Raw genomic sequence first — 11,265 nt, 5'->3', positions numbered from 1 at the left:
CTGGTGGAGCGCACAGGTTGCAGGGCTCAAGGACCCGGGTTTGAGCCCCTGGTCCCCACCTGCAGGGGGAAAGCTTTGCCCTAACCCTCTCTGTCTCCCTCTCTATTACCCCCTTCCCTCTTTATCCAGTAAATAAATAAAAATAAATAAAAACTCTGTATTTTAAATGACAAAAAAAATGCAGACATAATTGCTAGGTGATGTTGCATCTGTTATTTGAGGATAAAGAGAATGTTGATGAGGGGGCCCTTGCAAGTTGTGGTTCTGTTCGTGTTGATAAAGATAGTGCAGATGAAATAACTAGATCTCATATGATCTTGTATTATGAACGTGAAGGATTTTTGTAAATAAATTTCAATTTAACTGGATTATAAGATTACTATGGTACAGGGCCAGATGTCATTAAGCTCCAATAGTATTAAGTTCCTACTATTTTTTTTTAAGAGACATAATTAAACCTAAGCTAAAAACTAAACCCTGTTCATCACTGTTCATCAACTGCCCCTCCCCAGAGAAATCTGTATGCAGAGCTGGGGAAGAGCCCACTCGGACGTGTGCTGCTTTCCCGTGTCCCCCCAGGTTTAAGTCTGACGGCCTCTGCGTCTGACAGCCTCTGCGTTGAACGGGGCTGTGCTGTGGTCTCCCCCGCCCCCACCCGCTTTCTGCCTCAGTCTAAAAACAAAACAGCAAATCCATATGTTTGCATATCTGTTTTTAAAGTCTACACAGGGTCAGGGACATTATTCAGCAGGCAGAGTGTATACCGCACCCTGTCTTCTGGGCTTGATGTTTCTCACTTCTTGGGAATGCCAAAGATAACAGCTAGAAAACTCCATGGATGATGACATAGTGCTTTGAGGACTTCCCTCTCATATATCATTTTCTCTGTCTCTCTTTCCTGTTCTCTCTCTCAAAAATAGGAAATAAAAAAATTGGCTCAGGGATGTAGGTCACCAAAGTCACACCTCCATTAGACTTGTGTTTAAAGCCTTCATTTTATAAAAGGTGTTGACATGTCTTCACATGAACATCATGGATAGGCTATATACCTTTCCTTTTATTTTCTGCCTTCTCCTCGTCCTCTTCCTCCTCCTTCTTTGTCTTACTACCAGAGTTATTTCTGGGGTTGGGTGCCAGCACAACGACACCGTTCTTCGTGGTTATTTTTTTCTCTTTCCTCTAGATAAAGGGTAAAAAGAGACAGAGATAGAGCAGGGAGGTCTGCTCCACAACTTTGAGGTGGCATCTAGCCTCTTTCGCCTGTAGACTCCCTAATGGTGATCAGGGAAGAAGTCAACCAATTTCATTTCATACTTTCTGCTTCTCTCAAGAGATGGTCACATGAGCATAATCACTTATTCTCCAACTAGAGAAAAATTTGAGAGGGGGAGTTCTGACTTCATGTTGACAAATATAGTGTAGATAAGATAACTAGATCTCATATGACCTTGTATCATAAGGGTGAAGGATTTTTGTAAATAAATTTCAATTTAATTGGATTATAAGATTATTAAAAATCTCATTGTACAGGGCCAAATGTCATTAAGCTCCAATAGTACTGTTCCTACTATTTTTTTTGAAGAGACATAATTAAACCTAAGCTAAAAATTAGTCACTGTCTCCTACAAGACTTTTTCTCACCATAGTCAAATGTCATGCGACACACCTGTCTCACCTTGTCAACCTTTCTTCCTTGCTTCATTTCCAGACACACTGATAGCTTGCAGTTTCTTTTCTTTTGCTAGACTTTTTTTTTTTTACTATCTTTATTGGATAGAGACAGCTAGACATTGAGAGGGAAGGAGGATATAGATGAGAGAGAGAGAGAGAGAGAGAGAGAGACCTGCAGTCCTGCTTCACCACTTGCAAAGCTTTCCTCCTGCAGGTGGGGACTGGGGGCTCGAACCCAGCCCTTGAGCACCGTAACATGTGCGCTCAGTCAGGTGCGCCACCACCTTGCAGTTGTTTTTTTTTCTTCTTCTTCAATATTGAATTATTTCTCTTCCACCTTGAGCTTGTGCCGCACTCTTCTCTTCCTACCCGTATAATTCCCTACATTATTTAATTCCCAGTCATTTCTTTTCAGTCTCTATTCTCCTCAAAAGGGACCTGATTGTCAAAGCCTTCTGCTACTGTCAGACTAAATGCCCTCTGTTTCACTGGGGAGACATTAAGGCTGAACGGTACAGTTGCTGACACATGGGTAGCCGTCTCCATCTTCCATGACAGGCGTCCGCAGAACGCTGTACCCCGAACGAGGGCCCTTTCCCTCAGGTGCTTTCTGTCCACCTCCTTCTGCTCTTCTTCAGTTTTTTGCTTTGGTGCAATACATCCCATCCAGTCCACGTTGCACTTTGGCGGACACCTATTTTTTTTTTTTTTTGCCTCTACAGTTATTGCTGGGGCTTGGTGCCTGGACTATGAATCCACTGCTCCTGGAAGCCATTTTTTCCCCCTTTTGTTGCCCTTACTGTTTATCGTTGTTATTATTGTTGTCATTGCTGTAGTTGTTGGATAGGACAGAGAGAAATGGAGAGAGGAGGGGAAGACAGAGAGGGGGAAAGAAAGCTAGACACCTGCAGACCTGCTTCACTGCTTGTGAAGTGACCCCCCTGCAGGTGGGGAGCCCGGGACTGGATCCTTGCGTTTCACGCCACGTGCCCTTAACCTACAGGGAGGCAGAGGTCACACAGGCTCCTGTGCTGAATATGGGCCCCAGATCAAATTGATGAGGTTTACAGTCAATAATATTTATATACGTTCCCCATATTTGGGAGCTACTCTCTTCCCTGATCCAGCTTTCTAGGACTGTTAGCTTCTAAACACTGAACTTTCCTAAGGATATGGGGTTTTGGAGGGTAATGACAGTTGGAGGCTGAACTAAGTCTGAACTGTACAGCAGTTTTCAAGCACCTGTGGAGGTCAAAGTAAACTCAATGTACTTTTTCAATTTATGTGATAGTTGTTAATATTATTTAAAGTTTGTTTTTTTAAGACAGAGACAAGGCAGAAGCAAAACTGAAAGATACCACAATACTGAAACTTTCTTGAATGTGGTGGAGGCCAGGCTTAAAAATGGACTGGGCACATGACAAAACAGCATGCTACCCAAGTGAGCTGCCTTGCTAGCCCTCTGTTTGAACTTTTTAAATGAGCACACTTCGTTTAAAAGGAATCTGATATTACAAGCATTTCAGACTGGTTCCAGACTCTGTTTTTTATTCATTAATGAGATGGAATGAGATACAGGATGTTGTATTTTTTTAAATGGTTTTGTGAATTTATTTTCATTGGGTCTATTTAGCTAGCAGTAGCTCTTGACCTTAGTAAAAATAGAAAATGCTTACTTGTCCCTGTTAGTGACACCTTACAAACTGTATCTGGGCTGTCATGGGAAACTTTATTTTTTTAAATCCAACCCATAAAATGTTTCGTGGTAAGGCAGGCGCTCTATCTAGGTGAGCTGGCTCCCTGGGCCTTTGTTTTTCAGCAGCCATGTGGGTCGAGGGTCCATCCCAATCCCAGCTGCAGGGGAGTAGAACCCGCTCTCAGTGCTTTGTCAACACTGCTAAAATCCAGGAGACTCTCTACCTTGATGATAGTGTTCTTGATGCTTTCTACTGGTGTTTCACACAGATCCACAGTTGTCCTTATGCCTTCTAAGTTGTCTTTCTCAAGGTAAATAAGCTGAAAGGACATTATTATAATTCCCAAGGCAGGGTCTCATTATTCTTCCTATTACATTTTAAATTTGTACATGAATGAGAGACAGTAATATTTTGTTCTCATAGTTCACTTAAAATGCACATCTAAAATTTTTATTTCTATTGTCCAATTAATGTCATCAACTCCTCACAAGTAAGAGTTGTTCACTGTAAAAATCATTTTCACGGGGCTGGGTGATGGTGGACTTGGTTGAGTGCACGATTTACAGTACTTAAGGATCCTGTTTTGAGCCCCCAGTCCCAGCCTGTGATGGGGAAGCTTCACAACTGGTGAAGCAGAACTGCAGATCTCTCTCTCTCTCTCTCTCTCTCTCTCTCCCCTTTCTATCTACCTCTTCCACCTTGTTTTCTCTCTATCCCTATCATCTAATAAATGAATAAAATAAATATTAAAAAAATAATCTTCACATATGTAGTTAAAATACAGTCTTTGTTTCTTAATAAGTTTAAAATGTGAGACCAACTCATGGTCTGGGAGGTAGCGCAGTGGATAAAGCATCAGACTCTCAAGCATGAGGTCCTGAATTCAATTCCTGGCAGCACATATACCAGAGTGATGTCTGGTTCTTTCTTTCTCCTATGTTTCTCATGAATAAATAAATAAAATCTTTGAAAAATATATGTGAGATCAACTCTTGACACTTTTATCACACATTCATACTTTACACAAAATCCTAATTTAATATCCATTCGATTTAATATCCTTCAGAGATCTATGCACACTTATGTCCCTAACAGCACAGTTTCGAAAGCCCAAACCTGGAAGCAAGCCCAGATGCCCAGTGATAGGTTCACAGTTAAGGAAGTAGTGCCATATACACGCACAGTGAATTATGACTCAGCTGTAGGAAATGATGAAGACATCTCCTTCCTTACTTCTTGCGTGGATCTTTATGGAATCATGTCAAGTGGGATGAGCCAGAAGGAATGGGATGAAACCAGGATGATGTCACTTCTAGATGCCGATTAATAAGCACATTAAGAAAACACAGGGTGGGGAGTTGGGTGGGAGCACAGCGGGTTAAGCGCAGGTGGGCAAAGTGCAAGGACCGGCTTAAGGATCCCGGTTTGAGCCCCAGGCTCCCCACCTGCAGGGGAGTCGTTCAAGCAGAATGAACGAGTCCCACAGCAGTGCCATGGAGCTGGCCACAGTGTCATCAGCCTGGGAGTGCTCTTGGCCCATCTAGGTTCCAGTGCTGCCAGTAAGAGCAGGAATGGAGACCACAGATCATCTACTAAGAATTTCTGGGCTAATGTCCATTTCTGAGTGGAGAAAGCAAAGAACAGAATTCTGACTTTAGTAGAACACAGTAGTTACTTTTAAAAGGATCAAGGATGTATTTGGGGGAAAATGAACAAAGGGGAAACTGTTACAGAGATACCACTGGGAATGGCATAGACTACCGGAGTGAGTAACAGTGATCACCATAAACCTTGTTAAATGGATCTGAGCTGGCATAACATTCCATAGGCCAGAGATTCCAAAACAGTAGCAGCTAATCCCCTGGAAATCTCATCCCTGCTTAGTCCACAACAGTTGACGTAGGAAGCTATAAATTATGCGTGGATGTTCTGATTTACACTTATGTGCGGTAGGTAGTTCCTGATTTGTTCAAGATGCTTTGACTCAAATTGGAGTTCAGTTCAGTCCCAGGGTGTTGATTTTATGAGGTAGACAATGGGGTATCAGTGTCCAGACGTGAAGTCTGAAGGCTTGTTTGAGAAATAATATTACTGAATTTCAGTGGACTCATGAAGAAAGTAAATGATTGGCTAGCTTTATCTTATTGCTGTAGTAACTTACAGTTTAGCTGATATTCTTTTGGATGTCACATTATCCCAGTCAGGTTCATTTATAAGCATATGTGCACATATATTTGTGTGTGACAGTGCATATGCAATGTGGTTTTTCAAGAAGAAAATTGTTATTCTAGGTTTTATTATTGTAAAAAGTGATCCATTTCTAAATATTTTAGATACCCAGGCATCAAACTGCAGAACTGAGATTCTGAAACTTTCCTTGATTTTTTTTACATGAAATTTATCTTTCTTATTATTAGTTTTGATTATTTAGTGAGTAAACAATCTCTCTTCTGCCCCATCACCACATTTGGACTGTCAACTTTGTCTCTATAAGAAATTGTATTTAATTTCTGCTAATTATTGCTGTTAATACAAATGTTTCATTAAGGACTGGTTTGAGTCACTAAAGACTTTGATCTTAAGAAGTTGGAATACTTTGATTTACTAGGCTATAGTTGTGATCCCTTTTTTACTGATGTTAGTGAATCCAAGGAATTAAACAGAGAAAACTGCTTTTGACATTCAGCGCAACTGTTTTCTTTGTTCAGCCTGCACATTACTGGCAGGGTAAGAATTATCATGTGAGACCCACAAGAGCAATGAAGATAGGAAAGACTATTAACTTTCTAATCTGTGTCTGAATTGAAATGAAAAAACACAGTAAAGACCAGAAAGATTATTTAGAGTACTAGTCAAAACACAAAAGGCCTATGGATCAGTTAAGTGAGATGTATATCAAAGCATCTTGGCATGTTCCTGGCCATTAGGATATGGTTGGTGGGTATGTAACATTTATTAAGAATTCGTCACCACGGCCACTCTGCATGCTCCATAAGCCATCAGATGGTGTATGACGATCTCTTCAAGGTGACAGCAAAAACATCACTCTGGATTCCTTCCTGTTGCTCCCAACACGAATGCATCAGTCAAAATTCTTGTTTGTAAGAGAAAATAAGACATGATGTAGACCACTAGCAGTATGATCGAGTGAATGTTCAGGGCACAGCTAAATTTGTCTGGTTGATCTCATGGTAAATGTAGTGAATATCACACATCACAGTATTGAAACAGAAGGAACAAAAAAGGAAATGTAGAAAAAGTGCCTGATAATTATACTTTAAGCTGTATGTGCCTGATAATTATACTCTAAGCTGGTTTTCCTGTATGTTCTTATTTAACCAGAAGTTGAATGAAATCAGGTGAGTGTGAAAATAATCTGACTAACTTCCCTTTCCTCCCCTCCCCTCCTTCCCCTCCCCTCCCCTCTTCCTTTCTTTTTTTAAATTTAAAAAAAAAATTGTATATTTATTTATTTATTTCCTTTTGTTGTCCTCATTGTTTTATTGTTGTAGTTCTTATTGTTGTCATTGTTGTTGGATAGGACAGAGAGAAATGGAGAGAGGAGGGGAAGACAGAGAGGGGGAGAGAAAGACAGACACTTGCAGACCTGCTTCACTGCCTGTGAAGCGACTCCCCTGCAGGTGGGGAGCCTGAAGCTCAAACCAGGATCCTTATGCCGGGTCCTTGTGCTTTGCGCCATGTGCGCTTAACCTGCTGCGCTAAGGCCGACTCCCTTCCCTCTTCCTTTCTCACTCTTTCTCTCTCTCTCTCTTTCTTTATTTCCTTTACACTGTGACCTTGCTATGTATGCCCAATTTCACCCTTCACAGTGTTATTTTTTTTAAATAATTTTTAATTTAAGATAGGAGAGAGAGAAACAGAGGCAGAGAAAGAGTGAGAGGCACCACAGGGCACGGTGCTCTCATATGGTGTCCGGGGCCTCAACTTTGCTCGCTGCCCATCTCACTGTAGAGCTGATTGTATTCCATGAACTAGCACCCGCCCCTCCAGCCTCAGAAGATGGATTTAAATATACTTTAAAAAATATTTTAGTTTTATGTGTTTATTTTGAATACAGAAAGAGTAAAATGGAGAGGGAAGGGGAAGATAGAGGGGAAAAGACAGAGACACCTGCAGCAGTGCTTCACCATCTGTGAGGTTTCCCTCCTGCAGGAGGGGACTGGGGGCTTGAACCCGGGTCCCTGTGCACTGTAGCATATGCACTCTACCAGGTGTGTCACCAGCTGGCTGCATAAATTCTCTTTTCTTTCTTTTTTTTATATTTATTTTATTTATTTATTCCCTTTTGTTGCCCTTGTTGTTTTATTGTTGTAGTTATTATTGTTGTTGTCGTTGTTGGATAGGACAGAGAGAAATGGAGAGAGGAGGAGAAGACAGAGAGGGGGAGAGAAAGACAGACACCTGCAGACCTGCTTCACCGCCTGGGAAGCGACTCCCCTGCAGGTGGGGAGCTGGGGTTGGAACCGGGATCCTTATGCTGGTCCTTGTGCTTTGCGCCACCTACGCTTAACCCGCTGCGCTACAGCCCAACTCCCCAAATTCTCTTTTCTTAAGAGCAAGTGAGGACAGTATGTTTAATTGCTGACACTGTGACTGCGTTGTCTGTATCTCGAGTCAGTTTAATTTGAGAAATACTGAAATACTTCTACTAGCTTTGGTTTTTCACTAAGAAATAGTAGAACTAATAAACAATACAGGTCTGGTGATTTAACACATTTTATGTAAAAATTTATAAAACATTATAAATATTAACTTTTATACTACATATACCAGAGTACTATAAAACAGGTCACATTTGATAGCAGAATCAATGTGTGTTATTACTCTAATATAAATGATTAGGAAGTAAGGTTAATAAAAAATTTCAAATAGAAATAAATTCAACACTACATAAAATGAGGATGTAATCATGATATATGTATCTTTTTAAAGACATTTTTCTTTTTTAAAAAAATTAAAAAATTATCTTTATTTATTGGATAGAGACAGCCAGAAATCAAGAGGATGGGGGAGACAGAGAGGGAGAGAGAAAGAGAGACACCTGTAGACCTGCTTCACCACTTGCAAAGTTCCCCATCTACTGTTGGGAACCATTGGTGGGGGAGGCGGTTGTTGGTCCCAACGGCTGGAACCCGGGTCCTTTCACATTGTAACAGGTATGCTTAACCAGGTGTGCCATCACCTGACCCTATGATATATATTTAAAAAAATGAATGTTACTAATTCTTTTTTTTTTAATTTTTTAATATTTATTTTATTTATTTATTCCCTTTTGTTGCCCTTGTTGTTTTATTGTTGTAGTTAGTAGTTATTATTGTTGTTGTCGTTGTTGGATAGAACAGAGAGAAATGGAGAGAGGGAGGGGAAGACAGAGAGGAGGAGAGAAAGATAGACACCTGCAGACCTGCTTCACCGCCTGTGAAGCAACTCCCCTGCAGGTGGGGAGCCAGGGTTCGAACCGGGATCCTTATGCCGGTCCTTGTGCTTTGCACCAATGTTACTAATTCTTAACCAACATGAACCAAGTACAACATAGTAGAATAATAACTTTATTTTTTGTGAAAATTGCTCCAGTGCTGACAAGTAACTGTGTGGAGGTGGTTTGAATACTGTTTTTTTTTTAACCTATCAAAATATTTCTCCTTTGTCAATATCTTCAGTAATATAGTATCTTGTTTGGTAAATTCAAATTTTTTGTTTTGTTTAGTTTTGGTGGTTGACTGGCTTAATTGCTATGAGCTAACTTTGTCCTTCTCTTGGCATTCCCAGCAGGCAGAGCGGCACCACAGCACTGAGCCAAGATGGAGCCTGGGCTGCATCACAGCAAAGCAGGTCTCCTGTGAGTCGTCTCACTGCACACATTGGTTAACCCTGTGAAAAGCTTTTTGAATAACATTGTGCTTCAAGTTTCTAAAATTCTCTTTATCCATCTATTGGATAGAGACAGCCAGAAATTGAGAAGGGGGAGGTAAAAAGGGAGAGAGACAGAGAGACACCTGCAGCCCTGCTTGCCCACTTGTGAAGCTTTCTCCCTGCAGGTGGGGACTGGGAGCTTGAACCCAGGTCCTTGTGCCTTGTAATGTGAGTACTTCACCAGGTGTGCCACCACCCAGCCTCAACATTTTGTTTTTAAAAAGGCTTTTAGTTTTGACAATATTAAATTAATTTTTTTTTTGCCTTGGAGTTATCATTGGGGCTTAGTGTCTGCACTAGGAGTCCACTGCTCCATCTTGTCCCCATCTTATTGGATAGGACAGAGAGAACTGGAGAGAGGAGGGGAAGACAGGGAGAAGGAGAAAAAGACAGACACCTGCAGACCTGCTTCACCGCTCGTGAAGCAACTCCCCTGCAGGTGGGGAGCCGGGGGCTCCAACTTTTAACACACCCAGGCTGTGGCTAATGATTGAGGTCTGCGCTGGTGTTCATCTTCCCAGATACAGAGATCACCCCGTGGCTTACCTTATTTTTAAAACTCATGTTTTAAAACTCAACGACATAAAATGAGTCCCCCAAACTTAAATTGCTTATATATGTTTCCAGTACTAAGTACTGTTTAGTAGAGATAACAGTATGTCATAAACCAAATATTTGGTGTTTTAGTTAGTATTTAAGTAGTGCTTCCTACTAGAATAGTGTGAGTCAGAATCACAGCGTAATGTGTACAAGCAATACCACAAAGAATCAATGTTTCTTTACAGTGAGAAGGAATTGTATAAAAAATTACAACAGCAGGATTTCTTTCTTTTTATTTAAAAAATTTAAAAAATTATCTTTATTTATTTATTGGCTAGTGATAGCCAGAAATTGAGAGGGGAGGGGGTGGTAGAGAGGGAGAGACAGAGAGACCCCTGTAGCCCTGCTTCACCACTTAGAAAGCTTTCCCCCTGCAGGTGGGGACCATGGGCTCGAACCCAGGTCCTTGCACATTGTAACATGTGTGCTCAACCAGCTGCACCCCCCACCACCACCCCCATTCACAGAATTTCTTAAGATTAGAAAGAACAGTTTAGAATTTCTAAAGTCCCTGACAAATTCATCCTTTTTTTTTAGGTGACAGCAAAATAGAATTTAGGAAAAGATGGTAGGAATTGGGGTGTTAATTAGGTTGCGATCCACAGATGCAATATTATTTTATATGAATTGAGAGAAGCATACGGGAAAGTGGGCCCCATCCTAAAGTTCCAGGACTGGGGGAAATATAGGCTCTATAGTGGAAATGTGAGGTTCCTGTTGTCTTAGGGTTCCAGAAGACAATGGATAGTTATTGTTATCATCACATTATTTGGTAATTGGATTAACTTTGAAAAGTCCCTTTGTTAGGGTTTGGGTATAATACCCAGCATCATGTATATAGCTGTGCCACCGGTTGCTTCTGTTCTCCCTGGTCTAGGCTTTTGAGACTCAGCCTATGTATTAAGAAGACTCAGTCTGTGTTTTAAAAAGTTCGAGACATATGATCAATTTCCCCCCTCTCATATTAGTTGAATAGTGGTTTATATGACTACACTTTACTAGGAGTGTATATAAACACCATTCCCACCACCAAAAGACTGTGACCCATCCTCCCACCCCACCCCCTGGCTGCCCCGGGAAGCCGAATGTCCACCCTCCCCCTCACCACAGGGTTTTTACTTTGGTGCCCTGCTCTATATTATTTATTTAACTATGGCATGTTCACATATTCCAAGAAGAGGGAAAAATATTCACTGTTTGAATATCTTCTCTACCATCACTGTGGACCCAAGAATCTAGCAAAAAAAGACATTCCAAACATTTTGTCAAGTCTTATGATTTGTAAAGTATTCTGTACAATACTATGAAGTTGAACTTCTGATTCCTTGAACTTCTTGATTTCCTTGCTGGAAACCCATCTTAA

The 11,265-nt window shown here is 41.0% G+C and overlaps 1 long non-coding RNA gene across 3 annotated transcripts in view; it reads left to right on the top strand.

The window, feature by feature from the left end:
- The first annotated feature begins 8,416 nt into the window (after positions 1 to 8,416).
- LOC132532831 (uncharacterized) overlaps positions 8,417 to 11,265 on the top strand; it is a 65,704-nt gene continuing 62,855 nt past the window's right edge. For all 3 annotated transcript variants that reach the window (XR_009544773.1, XR_009544772.1, XR_009544774.1), the window contains exon 1: positions 8,417 to 9,228. This is a non-coding gene — a long non-coding RNA (uncharacterized LOC132532831). The remainder of the gene's footprint in view (positions 9,229 to 11,265) is intronic.

The sequence above is a fragment of the Erinaceus europaeus genome, chromosome 14 (genome assembly GCF_950295315.1).
Source record: "Erinaceus europaeus chromosome 14, mEriEur2.1, whole genome shotgun sequence".
NCBI classification, from domain to species: Eukaryota; Metazoa; Chordata; class Mammalia; order Eulipotyphla; family Erinaceidae; genus Erinaceus; species Erinaceus europaeus.
The sequence above is the reverse complement of the archived record's forward strand: the minus strand, read 5'-3'. Positions and strand labels throughout refer to the sequence as shown.